Raw genomic sequence first — 20,935 nt, forward strand, 5'->3', positions numbered from 1 at the left:
CTGAGTCTGCTCCAGCTCCTCAGCTCCCTAACCAGGGCTCTGCTAGGGCAGGAGGAATGTCTGTGGTATTCAGAAGAGGTCTTGCACTACACCTGAATAAGGAGATGCTCATATTCCCCCTGAGATGCCTGGTGGTGACCTACAGTGTCATGACATGCACTGGGGAAAGCAGGAGAAAGCAAGCCAAGGGGTTCAAATTTTGGTTGGTACCAGAGGCTGGCTTATGCCAAGCCCAGGGAAACCCCTGCACTCCCCTGGCCCTGCACACCCAAGAGTAAAAGGCCACCCCCGCTCCAGCAGCGAAAGCAGCAGGGCCCCTGCCTACACTTCTCTGGTTTTTGGCATGAGTACCCATGTTTTTTCCATCCTCTGCCCTCATTTTGTTTCTCTGTTTAAAAACCTTGTTTTTTATTTCAGCAGAGGAGAAAAAAATCTGCTTAAAACTTAATTTCAAAGCCCAAAGTCATTGCACAGCTACAAGCACAGACGTATTCCCTCTCAATCTTCTTTAATTTTGATTCTTTTTTTTCCACAGCTGGGCACAGAAGGACTGGACTGAGCAGAGTATTCCTGTGGTCAGACCCTGAGCTGCGCCACGCCTGCACGCAGCCACTGCTGGAAGCGCGCCCCACTGCCGCAGCATGCCCTGGGGCAGCCCCGTGCGTGCCCAGCTGACCCATCGGTGCAGTGCCTTTTCATGATCCAGCAAAGCTGTGAGATTTCCCCACTAGCTTGTGCCCGTTCCTCAAGCCCCGGAAGAATCAGTCCTCGTGTGGCTGTACACGTCGGGGCACCGACATGAGGGGCGAGCAGCAGAGCCAGTGCAAGCACAAAGCTGCCCTACAGCTGTCTTGGCCAATTATGGGGATAACTCAACAACATCTGAGGTTTGCTTTGGCTCAGATGAGACCCTGAGTGCTAGGATGCCTATGTCAAATGTTTTTAACCGTCAACTAGCAATATCGCTTTGGTACCTTGGTGAGAACGGGCTTTCTCGGGAGCTGTGCGCACCTCTGCTGCCAAGACAGCTTTGCTGGTGGCATTTCGGAGCTTCTACTTCTGATCCCAGCCAGAATGAAGGGAAGGATGAGAAGAAGAAATAAGAAATGACGTGGAAAAATTGTGCTGGACCTGGGTAAAGGCTATTCCTATTGGAAGTCCACCTCCATCCATCTGTCCCTCCCTCCGCATGCCCGTCCCCTGGGCAGAGGTGTACACAGAGGATCTCTCAGCTGCGTTTCTTCCTCCGCTCCTGCTGCGAGAGCTCAGCAGGCTCTGCCTGCGCTGAGGCACCGTGGGGTGGCAGGAGGGGGCTTTACACCTGGGCCTGTGAGAAGCTCCAGTCCTACTGTCTGCAGAAATGAGCTGCAAAGCTGCTGCTTAGCTCCAGGCCTTAATACATTCATATTTTCTTGTAAATATAACTAGCAAGTGAACTAAAAACTGAGCTTATGATGGGATTCTGGCTTTCATTAAGGAATTTTGTACCTATTTAAAAAATATATGCAGGAGCATGTTGCTGATTATTTTAAGAACCTATGCAAATTTATTGATTTGCAGTAGGAAAAGCTTGCTGTGATGTGTAAATTAAGCCATTTAAATCATCCTGTTTGGTAACTGAAGCACCAGCTCTGTTTACTCAATGAGTTAATACCCTATTACCCACCATAGTTTTATAGTTGCACTTGTGGTCCTTGCTGGCCCCAAAGAGCTAGCTGGCTCTCCCCTGCTTGTCTTTACCAGCAGATAACCCTCCCACTGTCTGGGCTAGGTTTCGGTTGTTGCTATTTTATGGTGCCCCAAAGCGTGCCAGCTGCCTCATCGGCCAGGTGGGACCAGCTCTCTTCAGTAGGAGAGGACACAGTGGCCTTGCGCGGGTGGCAGGAGGCAGCCAGGAGCGCAGCAGCTGTGCCAAGCTCTGCTGTTGATCGCTACAGCTGCCTTAACAAATATCTCTCTGTGGGCAGAGTTTCCACCTAAACACTTCTGCAAAGTGCGATTAGGGATATATTCTGTTTCACTCCCACCCTGAGTTAACACTGGGTCAGATGTAATTGAAGATTAGACAGACCCTAAATTTTTTTCATGTCCTTGCACATGAATATTTGGAGGCTGCTTTACGGATAAACCAAGGGATATATTAACACATAAATCCTGCAGATAGTTATATTAGTTCTCGGGCAAACACACGCATGCACATACAGCCCCCTGTATCTGTTACACCAGAGCTGGGCAATTGCTACCTGAAGTATGCAGGTGTGCTTGTAAATGTTTGCAGATATGTGGGGTTGAGGTCTGAGGTAGTGTAAGAGGTTCCCGGGAATTCCTAACTTTGGCTCTGCCCTAAAAAGGGGCGCTGCACAAAATAACACATCAGATAAGTGAGGGCTCCTTTAACAGATGCTCTTAATTAATCAAAAAGTCAAGAAGAACACTTTCTCTGGTGGACTGGATTTTCCGTTCACTGAGTTATTCTCAAATCTGCTTTTTTCCTAACAATAGAATAAGAATCATTCAATAATTGAGGGATTATTTGATGCAGGAATGATGCACATATCATCCATCAAGGCAAAATCACCCTGACTTTCGAAAGCCTTGCACACAGTGCATGTAGCATTTGCCCATTTAGAAAACTACAGGCTTTTAGGACAGCAGACCATTGGCTGAGCCAAGTGATATTAAGACAAGTGGCTCAAAACCATAACTCAGTCCTGGTAGGCAATGCTGCATCCTTTCAGGGAAAAACAATGTTCCAAAACTTCAGATGAAATGGAAAAAAAAAAAAAAAATTAAATGCAAATGTTAAAATGCATGTTTTAGTTCTCACATTTTACAAATTTAAGAGGTGCTGAATTTTACTGACAGTTTTCTTGGCAGCAAGTGAATTCCAAAGATGCACATGCAAATATTTGTCAAAACTGAATTTTCAATTTTGCATGCATAAGGATTACTCCAGAAGTGCTGGCATGCTCACAGAAGAAAAGTAGTGTCATGTGGCACGTCTGGCCAATCACAAGAAAACTGTGTATTTTTAATTTTAAATATTCTGATTAATCCATAGAGTAAAAAAATATAGTGAAAAGAAAGTCACTGAATATATTTGAATAACAAATAAATTCAAGATGGTGTGATTGGCTTATATATATTCCCTGAGCAAGGAGAGACAAAATTAATCAAATAAATTATTCATTTTGAATTATTTGTTCAGCTCTGCTTTTACAAATGGAGGCCTAATATTGATGTCTGAATCTTGCAGTTCGCTACAAAAGCTCTCGTAGTGTGTGTCCTATCCTCCTGGTAGCCACCGCTTTGCTTTGGGTCTGACTTCTTCACACGTGAGCACTGCATTTGCTGTGATGATGTATTTTCTATGAAAGAGTTGCTAAAAGCAATTAGGCCTGGAGTAGCAGGCACTGAAAGTCCTAACGTGCGTGTTGACCAAAAGGCATTAGAAATGTAATGTCACCCATTTCTACTAAATCATTACAACACAAATAGTGCTCCTCTGCCTTGGCCTTTGAGCAGAATTAGATTCAGGTTAGAGTGCATCTGTACACTTACCCCGAGAAGCACTCAGTGCGGCTGTCCTAATTGCACCCCAGATATCTAGACCGTATTTAGATAGAGGATTTAATGGCTCTACTACCAAAAGTCTGTTAGCCTTTATTACATTTATTTTCATCAGAAAAACTAATCATTGTGTTCTCTGAGATAAATACAGTAATTAAAATATAATTCTTCTTTCTTTGATAGCTATGCGATGTATGGTACTTGTCCATAGTCTTGTTCCAAGCTCATATAGAAGGAAAAGCAGAAAGTTGAGCTATTTAAGCATATATCAGGCTTCTGACATTAACAAAGCGCTGTACTGAAAACCAGAAGGGGACCGTGAGTTACTAGGCAGGGCTGTGTGCTGCCGTGGTGGTGCAGCTCTGGGCCAGGGACAGCAAACTGTCCCTTGTTTGGGGAGGTGAGGGTGTGCCCAGCCACGGTTGGGCCCCACCATGAAGGGCAGGGTCCGCAACTTGCGCGAAGCCCCGGGTCTCACCTTTTCTGTGAAGCAAAGCAGCAAGGTGCTACAGCATCACTCTCCTCCATCCGCTGTGGACAAGCGGTGGAATGACAATCGATGCTGCAGCACCGTCTTGCTGAGGGGAATTTAAAGTGCTAAACGATCTGTCTCTGCTCCAAAACCTGCGTGTGAGGCTCAGGGCTTTGCTCGGCGCTTGCCAGCCACGTCCTGCTGCCCAGGCAGCAGCCGGGGCCGCGCGGGTGCTGCCCCAGCCTGGGCAGGGGCCAGGGCTGGTGCAGAGGGGGGTTGTGACGCGGCTGGCAAAACCTGGAGCAGTATGGTCAGCTCGTTTCATAAAAGCCACCAGATGATCGTGAATTTCGTTGCCAAACCTGACTGTATTTGAAACACGAAAATGCACGAATGTAAGTGGCACTGTCAGCTCCCTAAAAATCACATTTTCTGCAGTCTGCAATACTTGTTCTGTTCCATATGTGGAGAGATTTTTATGAAATGTTCCAGGCAGAAAGTGAAAAACTCTGCGGTGTACTGGCGCGATAAAGCTATCTTGCATGAATGCAGTGCTTTCCACTTAAAGTGACTTGCGTAAGTGGAAATATTATCCCCATTTTGCTGATGAAGAAACTGAAGCCCAGCATTTCCTTTGAGTCACATCCAGTGAGCAAGGATAAAGCCAAGAATGAATGTGCTGACACGCAGGATTTCCCATTGCCACCAGACAGGTTGTCTCCACGGAGAATATTTCATTCTGACTTTATAGTCGTCTTCTCCCTGATTAAAGCACCATCTTACTAACCATTTTATTTCCACAGGATAGAAAAAAAAAAAAATATTGTCTGTATTTGCCCTAATCTGCTCTCTAAAGCATCTCTTAATGTGGCGGGAGATTTTGCAAGCTTTACTTGTGATGATTGGGCACAGCTGGAAGAGGCCATGTCCTAAATTAACTGATGCAACTGGTGCCTGCACTAAATCTGTGTACATGCAGGTCTACAATATACGGAAGCCAACAAAATGTGGCTCCTGGAAGACTTATGTTGCCTATAAGGAATCATTATAGCTTTGGTTAGAATTGTTAACAATTCAGCAAAATGATATGAGATGTAATTATGTGAGTTATTGATCAATGCATATTAAGAAAGACCTCCATGTATAGGTCATTATGAAGCGTTATTGGGGCCTCCAAGTGCATCAATAAAATCATTTATTTCTTCACATGGATACTAAAGAAGACTTAGAAAGATGCCATGTGCAGAAAGCTGCTTGTGCCAGTAAATTATATTTACATCTGCTGCATATGGATAGGCGGGATACAGGCCAAGTATGTGATGGTGGGAAGCAGCTTGCTGCTTCTGTTTTGGGAAAGTTCATCACGGTTGAAATTTTGGACAAATTAGATTCTGAATCAAACTAGAGAGAGAGCAGTAGATGAGCTCAAAACTTTGGCTGCTCCAGAAACTCCATTCAGAATAATATACTATCTGACGTGTCTTTCCATCAAAGTTTTGAAGACGTTATTTGGTTGCTGATGGGAGCAGGGAAGAAGCGAGGATCTTGCACTGAAATGGACAAAAACATACACAATCCGTTTCACTTCGAGTTTTGTGTTTGGAAAATGGAGGATGTGGAAGAGGTCCATCTTTGCTGCAATTTGGATACCTTCTTAATTATTTTTGCAGTTGTATGAAAGTCAAACTATGCCAATGGTGAATCTGGTCTTCCATGCTGGTTTGTGCCCAAACTCAATATAGAGTATAGACAAATCCAAATAGAGTTTTTGGGCAAAGAGCAAGGCTTGGAGATGAAGGATACAGATACAGGCATTTTGTCCTCAGAGGCAGATGAGTGCAGTAATTTCCCCTGGCTCAAAACCAGAGCTGAACAGAGGCCTCCCAGGAAGGTCCCCTTGCCTGGTTTTGCACCTTTTTAGGCTCCTGTCCCGCTGCCACCTCCCTCCATCTGGCATTGGTGGGGGGCTGTCAGGGAGTAAATTGGGGTGTTACCTTCGGGGGCCGAGGTCTGACCCCCACCCCAGGGCTCCCCCTCGGGGAGGAGCTTCCTCTGTGGCAGGAGGGGTCCAGGCAGGGGCTGCGGAGGCACGGGCAGAGAGCAGCTTTCGCCTTTGCTGGTTGTGCATTTTGCCCCTTTAGAAGAGCAAGAAGCCGGACCTGCCTCCTGGTGCTGTGCCTGAGACGGGGCGAGAGCACGCTGTCCAGAGGGTCTGGCTGGCGACGCAGCCTGCTGATTGCTGATGCAAATTGGAAACATGGTGCAGACCCTGCCATTATTTTGCAGTGCAGAAAAAGCAGCCTTTTCTTCAGAGAACAAGATAAAAATTGGCTCCTGCTTAATCTCCAAACCACCTGAGGTTGGCTTAGCGACTTGAGCAAGCAGACCCACTGCCCTGTAACCTAAATAATGTCTGAAATGAAGCTCGGTGGAGATGGTTGTACTGCCCTTCCTGGCTGGGGCAGGAGGGATGGGCAGGGGCTGCTGCCTGCAGTCCTTTCGAAACTCCTGCAAGTTGCAGTATGCATGGGGAAACCTGAAGACAGAAGGGAGGAAAAAAGGGAGGACTTTTCAGTCGCTGTGCCGATAGTTTGTTGACTTGTAGTTGTTAAATACGGAGAGCTGGCTAAAAGGGCATCGGGTGCTTTCAGGCTTGGCTGCTGACGGGCGAGATCTGCGTCAATGTGACCACGCTGTGCGTAGCTGTCCCTCGCTTGCTGGGAATGAAAGCCCCACTTGCAGGCACTGATGGCAGAGGGGCTCAGGGGGAAGCAAAGCTCCTCGGCATTTCTGCTGCTGGTGGAGTGCAAAACAGCGCACTTAGGCGGCCTTCTGCACCTCGCCTGTGCACGGCAGCATGGCGGCAGCGCCCTGCCCAGCGAGCAGCGTGCCTGGCTTTGTCGCAAAGTCAAGGACACTTACTGATCCCTGTGCTTTTCCTGGTCAGGAAGCCTCTGATCCCAGCGCAGAGCAACCTGCAAGGATGCCACTGCCAGCCTTTGCTGCCTGGGGCGTACCCGTGGATTGTCCCACAGCACAGACCTCTGTTTCTCCCGCAGCTGTTTCACTTTAATCTGTGTACTGAGTCACGCCCAGCCAGTGACAGCTCGGTGTAGTAGATCACAAACAGCAAAGATTTTGCAAATCTAAAATAACATTTTCCTGCTGCAGATATGGAGTAGAGACCGAAGGTGACCGAAGACCCTTCCCCAAGCCCTGGCAGGGCACCTGTGGCAGAGGCCGGAGCGAACCTGACTCTGCAGGCAGGCTTCTGCCTTAAACTCAGTGACTCCCGGGAAGTAAAACTACAGCAAGCCCCACAGCAATCTGCAGAGGTAAATACATATTTCACCAGTAAAATGCAAACGTGCCTGGTGTAGTCCCCCAAAGTGCACACTCCTGCTGCTGTCACTTGTTTGTCTCTATCCAATTTTGGATTATATTTGCCTCTCAAATTTAATAATTTTGACAAGTTAATTTCAGCCTGTTCTTGACAAGGAAAGTAGCTACAAGGAATAAAAAAAAAGAGGAGTGAAATGCTTCAGCAAGGTAATAGCATGATATTGCATGGCAAGCTACTTACATTTCAAGACTATTGAAAATGTTAATATCGAAGTCTGTCTTGTTTGCCCAGAGAAAGGAACATAACGTCTACTCTGCTGGGAAATGACTGAAGATCCTGGAGCAGCCAATTTGTGTGCTGTTGGAAGGTGGCACATTTAGGCTAAACCAAAGGGCCTCAAAAAAGATAAAACAATAATAAAAATTCCTAGAGTAACAATTTAAGAATATTCTAGGTATTTCCTTTCTGGGTCTTCAGTACAATGGCTACAGCACTTCAGGTCAGCCCAGTACAGGTTATGCAGCCAGAGAAACCCCTGGAGTAGCTGATCCTGCAGCCTGAGCGAGGGCTGACGCTGGCTTGTTGGCTCTGCTCCACCCTCAGGTTTGCTCTGCCCCCCTTCCCCTCGGTCTCTTTGGCCATGCTGTTCCCACCAAACCCTGGGAACAAATGATATTTGTTTTGATTCATGGTGTCTGGATGTGTATCTGTACCAGCCCTGGGCTCTGGAGGTTATCTACAAGGCTGTTTCTTTCGGTGAGGGGCATATCCCCTCTCCCTCCTGGGCTGCTGCGACCGGTACAGCGTTTCTCTTTAGGGGGAGGAATAGTTGAGCCTGTGACTAAAATCCATCACACCAGAGGTGGGGCAGCTCCCAGCAGGTCTCGGAGGAGCCAGCGTGCACCCTGCCGGGCTCCACTCTGGTTTCGGGGCTCCCTGGCAAGCCCTGCTCCCAGCGCCCAGCTCGGAGAGCAGCCCCCAGCTCCCCCACAGCTGTGCACTCCAGGCACCACACTGCACGCCCCTGCATTGAGGATTTCTGGCTGCGGAGGGAAGAGCTCTGCAGCTTACCCCATCCAGCCCCCTCCTCTACAGGTGATGAATACTTTGGTGCGTAAATTAAAGAAAATTTAAGAAAAATTGGCTAGAGAAATTAAAACTGCCTCAGGCAGCTTAACTTGTACAGCGACACATACAGTACTTAGCACCCTAGATTTCATTATTCTTAACAGCATAACTGGAGTCCTATTTTCACACATTAAATATTCTTGGATTTTTTTTCCCAATGAGCAGACATACGATTTTTTTCTCTGCCATCAACATGCATGTTTTGTCCTTTCAGAGACTTTCTTCAAATTGGAATACAGATTAGTTTTACCTATGATTTAAAGAGCTCTAATACTTGGTAAGGCCTCGATTCCTGTTTTTTGTGGAAATGCATAGCTGTGGGGGCTATGGGGAGCTGCTCTCTGCTTTGCACTTCTGAGAGGAGAGCTGTGCAAGACTACACTATTTTCACATCTCTTGGATTTCACAGACAACGTGAAATTTGACTTTTTGTCATGAAGAAACAGTGTTTCTTAAGTAGGGTTGGGCATGCTCTTGTGTTCTCCCAGGCCTGGTCTGCAAACCCCTGACACCATGATGGGAAAGGAAAGGGAAAGGAAATATCAAAGCCTGCAAGAGGCAGGGACCAAACTACCAAGGCCAATTGTAATCCGCCTGAGGTAGAGGCTAAGGGTGTATAATTAGGAGACTGGCAATACTTGAGATTTCCACTTGTCACTGGAAACAGTGAGGGGAAAAGACTTTCCCAGCAAGCCCTATGGCAGGCAATATACCAGATAAACTACCCGCTGTGTGGGTGATAACTCACCAGAAAGGCATTTGCTAAAGCAGACTGGGGGAGGCTGTGGGCGGCCAGCCTGGATGGTGAGTTTTGGTGAGTCCTGTCACGGGCTTTGGTGGGGTTGCCAGCATTGCTGTCAATATTATTTTCACATTTCCACTTCTTGGGTTAAGACAGTGTGTCTAATAAAACCTTGTGCTTCAGGGCTTTGGTCAGGCACCTTCACGGTCTGGGAAGGCAGTTTTTGCAGGCACACATACCTGCCTAGATCTTGCTGAGCTCTTTGCTTCCTCATGTCCTTCTGAAGCCCTAGAGCCTTTCAGGGTGAGATTTGGGCAACGGAGAGCTAATCAGCAGAGAAAGGAGCCCAAGGAGTCTGTCAGCTCACCAAACATTGGTGTCTGCGTTTGGGGGGGCTGAGCAGCTTGCTAGACTGCTCTGGTGTGTTGTGTAAATCCCCATGGACTGCAAATGAAGCCCAGAGCCACATGTGGGACACCTAGACTTAGGTGTCTTAGTGTGGGGCTGAATCCCATCCGCAGGACTCAATGCGGCTTTAAAACAGAGGGTCTGCTGCCACTTGTCACTGCCTTGCATGTCTTGCCTTCACCTGGCACTCCCAGGAGTGTGGGTCCCTGCTGCTGCTGTGCTGTCCTGCATTCAGACACACCAGGCTACCTCATGTGAAGTGTCAAGTGGCACTAGGCATTTATGGTTAGGGACCCAAATCCTTCCTTAATTGCCCTGGGACCAGAGCGGATGAGTGCTCTGGTGCAGAGTATCATCTTTCCTAGGATCTTCTTCAGGTGTCTAGGTGCTACTGCTCATTAAATTTAAGCCCCACCTGCTGGGATGATCTTGGCATATCTCATCTAAATAATTCTTTGCTGTTGCAGGGGGCTTAGGTATTACTGGCAGCTTTGTCTTTCTTGTTCTCAACCGGTGGAGCACAATTTAATCTGAGGACTTGAAATACTTTAGTCTAATGAAGTCTTTGAGTTTAGTGCATGGGTGAAATATAGTAACCTATACGGTACAAGAGGTCAGACTAGATAAACTAATAGTCCCTTTTGGCCTTAAATTATGAAATTCGCAGAATGATTTCTAATAATGAATGCATTTGTAAAACTTGGATGCCTTCTCATGAATAATCTGCAAACAGAAAAACAACTTGTTTTGTTAAGCAGACTGCGACAAACAGTTCTTCCAACTTTATGCTATGCAGACATGTATTTTTGGATATTCCTTGGGGGAAAAATCTACTGCAGCCAAATCTACATAACCTGCAAGAAAAAGAATCTGAAACAAAACAAAAGATATATGTAGATTATGAAAGGTAGAGAATCAAGTTGGAATTCTAATGTAAATGTATGTCATTATCAGTAGAGATCACTTGTAAAGCACTATTTTAACTTGAAGAGCTGAGAACTGGAATATTAAAGCAAAGTCTTTTTACATGTGCATTTAGAACAAAAGCTACCCTGTCATTAGAAATGATATATAACAGTTGGATGAGGGTTGTTGTTTTCAGTGTTTGGTTTAAACACAATAAAGATGAACAAAATTAAAATGTGTTCATTGATGCATGAGGATGAAGTCAAGATCAGAAGTACAATTTCCTAATTTTTAGATTTATTCAAAGACTCTTCCTTTGTATTAACTCCTACAGATGTTTAATGAATGCTTAAAACCAAACACTGCTTTCCCCCCGCCCCCCACTGTGTTCAATGCATTTCGTACAGGCAACCTGATAAAAAGAATATCTGGGAGGAGGGGAAGGCAAAATCAAAGTTGATGTATCAGAACATCTACTGCATGTCTAAACACAACGAAATTTGAACTGTGTGGGTGTATTCACTCATTTTAAAGAATGTTCATTGATTTTAGTTTTATTATGTTTGGAGTTGTGGTATGTTACACAAAGACCATTTTACTGATCTTTATGATTCCATAAAAGCCTACAACAATTTGGATAAAACTGGCTGCACTCTATTTTTTCTTTGTTTCTGCTGTTAGACTTTATGCTTAGCTCTAGGTATAATGAACACAGAGCTTTGTCCTCATCTCACTGAAAACAACAGGAACATTGCTACTGACTCCAAGGCATTCAGCCACAGGGTGTATCCTGGACCGTTCAACAGAGACACCTGGTTTGGCCGCATGTGGAGTTGGTCTACGGACAGCATGAAGCTGATACGAAATGAACCTGTGGTAACAACAAATGCAAAGTGCTGGAAAAGGGTATCAATATCTAGCCGATATGAGTTGGTAAAGATCTGTGAGCAGATTTCCATGAGATTTCAGAGGTGCAATGCCCTCTTCTGATGAGATTCTCTCTTCCAGCTGCCTGCCCGACAGTCCACTTCCCGGTGTGCTCTTGGAAAGAAGGATAAGCTTGATGAAAAGGTGAGCCAGTGTCCAAGCAAAACTATGATCTTTCCTTTTTCCTTAGAAAGAAGTGAATTGTAGTCAGAGGAAAAGTAAGACACAATATCCAAGAGTGTCAGGTATAGCCAGGGAACGGTAAGAAGGACTTAGAGCAGGGGAGTGGGAGTCCTGAGAGTTGGGGTCTATTTATAACTCTGTAGAGATCCCACTGTGTGGACTTGGACAAAGTGCTCCAGATTGATGTGAATATCAGTAACGATACATAAGACCCCTGTTGGCTTCCACAAGCTTTGAAGTATGTTTGAACCAGACTTCAGTGGCTCAGTACGTACTGCACTACCCGCTCCTGTTCTCCCAGGCTGAAGCGCAGACCTCCCGCGTGGAGCTGTCAGGCCAAAGCTTTTCCTCCCCAAGACCCAGAGGAGGCAGAACAAGGGTGCAAGATAGTGGACAGAAAGGCTTTTGTGCTGAGAGACTGAACTTGCCTTCTGCTATGAGGTGAGACCTCCTGAGCCTTCCCCTCCCTTCTGCAAGGAGCTGGCAGCCAGGAGACCCTCAGCGCCAGGCACTGCGGGCTCTGCACCCAGCCAAATCCATTGTCTCCTTCTTCTAAAGGTGGATGGGCTGCATCTCCAGGTACAGCCAAGGTCTGGAAGGTGTCACTTTTGAGGGAAGAGACACCACCTGACTGGGAACTCCTGGCCTCAGGTGCCCAGGGCAGTTCTCTGGGTGCAGCAGTGTCTGTTGGACACACTAAGACATGGCAATTAACCCTCCTGTGCCAATTAGCCAGTACTGGCGAGGAAGTTTGACGGGACAGGCATACCATGCAGCTGGAAGCCAGAGGGGACAAAAGGCCAGTTGCTACCAGGCACATGTGGACCACCAGTGTAACCTGCACCTTCCAACCTGCTGTCTGTGGCTGTGAAGCTGCAACTGTTTTTCTTTTCCATGAGTGAGGTTTCACACTATGGTTTCACTTCACCTGATGGATGAGGCATGTTTCCTATAGTAAGTTGAACAGACGGTGTATCATCCTAGCTACATTTTTCAAGGGTGTTTTTAAGTTTGTGCCCACAGGTTTTCCACAAGGACCCACTTTTCACTCACATTCCCTATTTGTTAGGTGATAGCAACCAAACGGTGCTACATCCAAACTCCTAAGCATTGAGATAAAAAAGATTTCCTGGGGAAGGGAGCTTACACTCTAATTAGCTGATGATGTTTCTTCTCAAACAGTTTGTACTTACGGATCGAAGGTTCAGGTGAGTCAAGTACTCGCTTTCACCACAACGAGCACCCAGAGCTCAGCTAAAGTCAGTCAAAGCCCAGGCTGCCCAGACCCAGCTTGTATGCCCTGTTACACTGGCCACTGTGAAGATGGAGACCCTAAAACTGTTGCTGTTATTGCTGATCCCAGCTGGAGAAATTTCAGTGTAAGAAATAAGCTGATGTTTAAAGAGCTTGTTCTCTAATCCTGGCGTGTTTCAAAATCCTGGATGAGATTTAGTTAAATCCATGAAGGAAAAAGAGATGAAATTCTAACCTCAGTATCCACAAAATTCCTAAACCAAAACAGGTATCACACGATCGTTAACGAGCTTATCTCCATCTCACAGACACGCCAACATGCGCGCGCACCGTCTGTGCGTCGCAAGGAGGTGTTGCACACCAGGAAGCTGGGTGACATGTCAGTGTGCAGGGGATGCCCATGGCTGAATACCAGTAAACCTGTGCTGGCGTGGTAAGTGCCGTTGCTGCCCAACCTGCCTCGCTCTTCTTTTTATTATTAGCTAAACACGAGTCTTTGTTCAGCTACCATGCTGAGACCATTGGGGTTTGGAGTAGAGGGGATGCAGGGACCCACCATGTGCTATGTGGGAGATGAGGCTGCAGGAAGGGGCTGCATGGGGCAGCAATGGGTTCCCTGCCTCCTTACTGGCAACCGTACCCAAAGTCATGATTAATTATCACCCAGATTACTACTATCAACAGTCTCAACTGAATTACTGTGTGAGAAGAAGGGGCCTGAGGAGGAAAGTTTCTGGTTTTCTGACGCAAACCTCCTTCAGAAATGCTGGTTCAAAGGACAGCATTGGCAATGTAAGCATTGGGGATAAGGAAGCCCAACGCTGTGGTGCTCCTGGCGCTTTGCCATGCTATTCTTTATCTTTCCCAATTAATTTCTGGAGTGCTCTCACTACAGCAGCACCAGTTCAATAGCTGTGTGGGGGAAGTCAGTAGTCCTGATGCAACAGCACAGCAACATGCTTCCACTAGATTTTCCAAAAGAGATTCTTCAGGCTTCAGCCAGAACGTATTCATGACTTCTTGTATGCGAACAGGTCTCTTTCAAGACTCTGAGTTGTGTTCTTCAAAAATGTCCCATTTAACCCCAAAACAATGAAGTTGAGGGCTAAAGGTTTGCTTTAACTAACTTGTTAATGAATTCTTCACCACCACTTTGTTCCACGCATTGTCAAAACAAGGAACTCATGCTTCAGGGGAAGGGTGGGTCATCCTAACTAGAGTCTTTCAACAGTAATTTTAAAATTTATTGAGACTACCAGTAATTTTGGCTGTTTTGAAAGGATCCAGTTGCCTTTTTTTGCTTATTCAGAATGCTGCTGATTAGCGTCCACTTTTTTAAGTAGTTTCATTACTACATGGATTTAGTGTGTGCACGGGGTGATCAGTTTCCTTTTATAGGTGCTTGCTATTTTGCAGGGCATGCGCCACAGACCCTACATAACTTTGCTTAATTTTGGACAAACAATCCTAGCTTGCATGAGAAATACACTTATCTCAGATGATGTCTATCTCAACGGCCAGTAGTATAGTCCATAAAAATGTCAGAGCTGTGGCATGTGTGAATTATGTTCTCAGACTGGCCTTGGCCTGAAGGTACAGTCAGAACCTGGGCTTGTGAGTGCCGTACAAAAGGAGACTCTCCTCTTCATGTAGACAGCTCCTATGGCTGAAAACTTTCCAGTTTCCTTTTCCCTTGCTGGGAATATTGCAGTAGTCCATGACTGCCTGAGAAGCCAAAGATGGGAAAGTCCTGGTGCAAATTCTATTAAGCAGTTTTCCAGGGTGGTTTTTTTGGACAACATTGTCCCTTGCATTCACTTGTGCTCTTCCAAAGGCATGATGCTATGGAGAGCATTAGAAGATAATATTTGTGTTAACAGGATTCAAATACCCTCTGGCTTTCAGTCTCAGTTTTGCACCCACATTTAATTGTTCCCAGATTTTTGTGCCTGACTATAATTTACTACTAGTGCGAATGTCAAGATGTAGCCATTTAGTTCACTGATTTGTGGGAGCAATGAGGTAATTTTATGCCTAGGTCCTCTCATTTGTACCTGCCAGCAGTGCAGAGGCAGTCTTTCCTAATCAGGTATTAAAAGTTCTTCTTGATTAATCTCTGACTTTGTTGGAGCTATTCCAGATTTAAGCCAGCGTAATTCATTTCAGGATCAGACCCATTAAGCGTTTTCCAATGAGTAATATACTGTGTCATTCTTCTGCTCTTAAGGATTTCTGAAATCACGGAAGGACTGATGCAGATCTGGGAGATACATGGCTCTTCTGATTCCACTGGCACCTTCTCTCCCCTTCCCTGACTTTTGGAGATTTGTCTCTAGGTGAAATTTCTTTATTTCAATTTCTTTCTGCGTTCAGCTGGAAGCATTAACAAATGGTGAAGTGTGATACTGTCGATCCAATGCTCTGTGTGGCCAGGCAATCAGGACAGAAATAATTAACAGAGAAAGTGGCCTGCTAGTATCCTGCTGAATGAAATTGGAAGGAGTTCAAATACAAAAAGACTTTTTAGCTTACCGCTTCTGGGCTACACGTAGCAATAACCATTTGGAAGGACAACTGCCAGCTTCCATTTCAGATTGCTTGACAGCACTAACTAGAGCACTAAGAGCATCACTCCGTTTCAGCGGGAGCCGTTAGCCAGATTTGGGATGTGGAGCATTATTTCCAGACAGGAGAAGAGATCAGAGAGGGGATCAGGTGTTGCTCTGATGCAGTGTAAGAAGGTGAATTCCTCTGAACACGGGAGGAAATGTGGCATGGGGAGTGCCTCTGGTTTCCAGCCTGCCAGGCAGCTGCTCGTGATGCCCTGGCTGCGTGGAGACCCCCTGCTCCCCCGGGTGCCTGCTCCTTCTTTGCTGCTGCCTCCCACCACCTCCCTGGCCCTGGGCCTGTCTGTCCCGGCATGCCACCATGCAGGGATGATGGCTGGGCTCATGGGCACGGCCACGCACCTTTGCCCCAGCTGTGTCGCGGTGCCTGTGCCTGTAGGGTGATACAGGGGAGGGGAGGGACTCCTGCAGCACTTTCCCCTTCCTCTTTCCTCCAGTTTCAAAGATGGCTGAGGCAGCATGAAACAGAACAAATGGTGTCTGTGTAGGCTAAGAAATCTTCCTTAGGAGCAGGGATCTCTCCTGCTGGAGAGGTGATGTCAGGTGATGATCCTCTCTTCTACCATTGTATTGACTGAGCATCCACAGCCAGGTTAAAGCCGTGTATTTGTATGACAGCACTGTCCCTTAGCTCATTTCTCTGGCTTTCCCTCCCATCATGCTTGCAGAGCCATCCTGCTACAGCAGGATCCCATGCAGAGAGTAAGGAAATAAGGCAGAACCACAGTGCTTTACTTGCTGTAAACTGGGTATCTACACTGATAAAATTGCAGCTGTACAGACTAAAATTAGTTCTGTCCTGGCAAGCACAGAAGCTGCTGCGTACCTTTCGTGCCCTACAATTAGCAGTTCATCACTTTGTTTCACATCTGCCTACATCAGGAATATACTTGGTGCTTTCAGTGTTTTCAGAAACAACAAATGAGTAAATGAATAGGAGAAACAAGGGAAGAAAAAAATTAAGAGTAGCAAGCCTCTGAAATGGTTTTCCTTGGAAATTGTTCAGACTGGTGGGCTGAGACGCCTATGGCGAGACTGTGTTACTCTGCGGTGCCTGCCAGTTTGCATATACAATGAATTGCACAGTGTTTCTTCCAGGATCCCCAGTTCTGCCTTCTCACACTTTGTGATCCTGAGATATACATCATGAACAAGCCATTACCCTAAGGTCTTATAGGCCATGATCTACTCTGTAAAGCCACTGGACACCTATGCAGAAGCTATGCATTGTTCATGTTTACAGGTAAGTCTTGCCCTTCCTTTACTTTTGTTCTGTGGTTCGTCCTGTTGAGCACGAAAATGATGATCAGCCTCCTTTCTCTGTTGCGAGGAGGAGTCATGATGGAGACCTGAGGAGAGAGGAAGGAGCACTGGGATCTAGGTGATTATTAACTTCAGAAAATGGCTTCATCAGCTCCTTGTGAGAGTAGTGTTTCTCGCTGACATTATGTCACTTGCTTGCTATCAGACAAGCTCTATCATCTTGCCCTGGAGGTCTGGGGAGCCTTGCCTCTTCTTAGAGCCAGGCATGGCTTGAGACAGTCTATTAAAATAGTGCCACAATTATTAGGAAGAATTTGACTTGAGGTTTTTCCATGACTTCCATCACGTCTCTTTTTTCAAACTTGTGCTGAACACACGTACTTGATTTTTCTTATGCATCCTGAATTCAAGTTTTAAAACTGACCTTGCTTAATGTGACCTTATCTAGCTAATTTATCACAGGCCTGCGTTTCTAAACAATGTTAAATGGAGTACATTTCCTTGTATCTTCCCAAGTAACTAAGTCTCCTGCAAAATTCAAACCATTAAAAGTGAAGGTGATAGGAGAAGCTCCAAGAAATGAGTGAACTTAATATAAATATTCATAATCATGTCAATTCCACTTTTTAAACAATTTCTGAAATGTTAGTTTGCTCTAACGGCTGGTCAGAAGCACAAAGGTTAGGTTAAGCTTCCTTCGTTAATGGTTTGGCTCAATGCACCCAGCAGTATAATGTATTTTATCAGTGAGGGAAATGATATTGGTTTAAGAGGTTTCATGTAACAGTCATATCCTGGCCAAATGTAATTTTGAAAACAATCAGGGCCATTATGGCTCACACAGAAAGAAAGATAAAGACAGATAGCTGTATATGGGTTTTTAATAAGTAATTCACCCTGGGTCTTGAAACATCAGATTGCCAAGTAATATTATTAATGTATAAGCATGTTGGTAAAATCATGTATTCTTTCCCATTGGTTGACTATAGATATGTTTCTGATGCAAATATCATGTAAGTGTATTGAATCCGAGCTATGTAAATAGACTATATAGTACATCCATCAAGCAGTTGACTTGATTATTCCACACACTAAAGAGCATTTTCTGACATCAATCTACATTCTGCCTAAATAGAACATTTTTCACCAATGATATTATGCATCATTTACTGTATATTTGATACTAATTGTTCAGCATATCGATCACCTGTCACTCTGAGAGTTTAGTGATCTTTGCAACTTGTCCTGGCAACTTGGAAGTTACAGGCGGTTGGTTACCCATCGTCTGTAGCAGCAGACCGAGATTTCCTGGACGGCACTGAAGTCTTGCCCTGGGCAGGCAGCGTAGGGAGAAGAGTTAAGTGGTGGGTAAGGGCCTGCCAAATTGGTACTTGAAAAGGAAAAAATGACACCATTTTGATTTTAACAGAGATTAGGCTACGGCGGCACACAAACACGCTGCAAAGATTAACAGATGTCACTTATTCTGCACCTTTCTGTTTGGAAGCAGTATTCTATTAAAGGGTCAGGATGAGGACTGACCAGCGCAACAGGAGGACAGGGAGGGATGCGAGGTGCTGATTCACCCTTTATATGGATGCACTGTGCCATTTTGTTTTGTGGGTGCAGGATGCAGAAGCTCTGCGACCTTCTTCTCTTACAGAAGTGGCTAAAAAGAAGGGGGATATCCAGGGATTGAAGGCCTTTTTTTTGCATGCAGAGTCTGCATACGTGGCAATCGGTTACCTGTCAAAGGACAATTATATTGATAGCTAAAGGACATGGCTCTAACTATCTGAACAGTTTCAACTGCCTGATAAAACAGGATCTGTTTTAATATAAATATGTTGAAAACTCTGGTCAATTTTTAACGTCTACTTCATATACGAAAATATGGAGATTTTAAAATAAATTTAACTGCAGCTGGAGCAGGGCTGTTAATATTGACTGTTCTGTATCTGTCACAGCACATACATTATTGAACTAGAAAACTACTGGAAGCAAAGGCTTTAGAAATAGGAGAAGAATATATTGAGTTAATCATTGCATTCGTTCAGCAGTTCTTTTACAACATTTTTTACAGTATGGAGCATGGACTGTCTACTTGCCACACACTTTATTCACCGAGCAGGTCATGCCTTTACTGTATTTTCCTTATAACCCCTCTGTGTTCCAGGCTTTTCCCTCTCCAGACCATCAAAGCTCTTACCCAGGTTCTCATCCTCTCCTGGCTCAACTACCATCTTCTCTTTCCCTCCATGGCTGTCACAGTCGTCCCCCTCAAGCCTATTCTACAATCAGCCTCCAACGCCTCCCTTGCCTCCTCGTCCTCATGAGCTGGCCACCAGCTTGCCCTTGTTCCCCATGGAGGCTTCTCCCCACTAGCACCCAGACTTACAATTCACCCCATCGCTGTTCACACTTGGCCAAAATATTCCCACCCCAAAATACACAGCACAAAAAACGCTTTCTAGAAAGATATCTACATTTGCTAGCTTTGCCCCTCTCCAAATCTTTGCTTGAGTTTCAGGAGTGCTCAAACGCCTGCTGCACAGCAGGGAGGCTTAGGGGCCGCGACTGGGGGCAGCCGGGCACAGAGGGACCGCACTGAGCTGCCCGCAGGAATGGGAGAGGAGTGGGCAGATTGACATTGTTTTGTGATAAAAAGTAAATTTTCTGGAAAATAGCATTTCTGGGCAATCAAAACTGTTAACAAATAAGGGTCAGACTCAATAAATTTTCAGCCAGAGAAAAAATAGTTGGGAAGTGGCAGGTAGCAAGAGATTTTGAAAACCTTGAGACAACTCATTCTGACATTTCAAAAAAACCAAGCCTGTTGACTCTTTGCTTTGAAATGCATTTCTCAATTCCAAACTGAACTGAAAGAGGGAAAAAAGTTATGGAAAAGGATTAAAATAACCGCAAACTTGAAGCAAAATTTTGTCTTGAGTTGAGTGACGAGATCTGACTGATCTGAACTCTTTTTACCCCATGGTTTTTTTCAGTCGCTGAACTCAAGTTTGTGTTATTTTCCCAGCTCCACCCAGTGAGCCACTGGTGACATGCACCAACTGTACTGAATGTACAGACTGGTTGTTTCTTTCGCAGCCTGACCCCTAAACTTTAGTCATCGGTCTCCGCTCCTTCCTTACGTTTTGCCTTTTTCGTAGAAGATCGACTCCTTCAGATGAAAGTTATAGTCTCCTTACCAAAGGACTGCGCATTAACTCAAAAACTGGGCCAAAATCACTAATATTAAAAAAAAATTGTGAGAAGTGATATTAGCAGTGTCTCAATGGCTTTGCTTTTCGCAAAGGCACGATCCTATGCTGCTTGTACGAGGACGTGGTCTCCCTCCTGCTCTGGGAATCTGCAGCCTCGGAGGTGGCAGCTGTCCATGTTTCTCATGAATTCCCGACTCTGGGGTTTCAGACTTCTCCAAAAGGCTTCTCTGAGTCATTCTGGGGACATCTATGACCCACCATCAAGCAGGTAAAGGAAATTCTCATATTTGGGAACAGAACTGCCTTGCCTGTGTATGTTTTGCTTTGGATCTTTTCAGCTGTCATTGTGGAGACCTTCTTCCCAGGGGTTATTTATAAAAGATGCTTTGATTCAGGCGGCGTATGGGTTGTATGCGTGTCAGGTAGTGCATACAGTGCCCTCCCCACAGTGGCTCCTTCCTTCTCTCTGCTCTCCCATCCCATCCTCTGCACAGCGCCTTGGCTGCCCCCTTCATCTCTGTCTCCCGGCTCCCTCCCTCCCACCCGCTGGCTCCGTCTTCCAACACTGAAGGAATTTGCTGGATCTGCAGCTGTTTTGGGAGGGAGAAAACTGTGTAGCAGCAGCTGCGGCAGCAGTCGTAGAAGTGAATTACATGAGGATACAGATTATCTGAGCACTTGTTTCAGAGAGATACAGCTTATCTAAGATGTAGACTCTGCATAAGCGGTATGGAAATGACAGCAGCCCAGCGTGACACTGCTGGGTTGGTTTATTTGGGCCCTTCCCTGCCAGGGCCGGCATGGGCTGTGCGGGGAGGTGGGCACAAGCGGAGCCAGGGGCTGCGGACAGACAGCAGTCCTGCCTGCACCTCTGCCTGCCCGGTTGGC

The sequence above is a fragment of the Gymnogyps californianus genome, chromosome 8, assembly GCF_018139145.2.
Source record: "Gymnogyps californianus isolate 813 chromosome 8, ASM1813914v2, whole genome shotgun sequence".
Taxonomy (NCBI): Eukaryota; Metazoa; Chordata; class Aves; order Accipitriformes; family Cathartidae; genus Gymnogyps; species Gymnogyps californianus.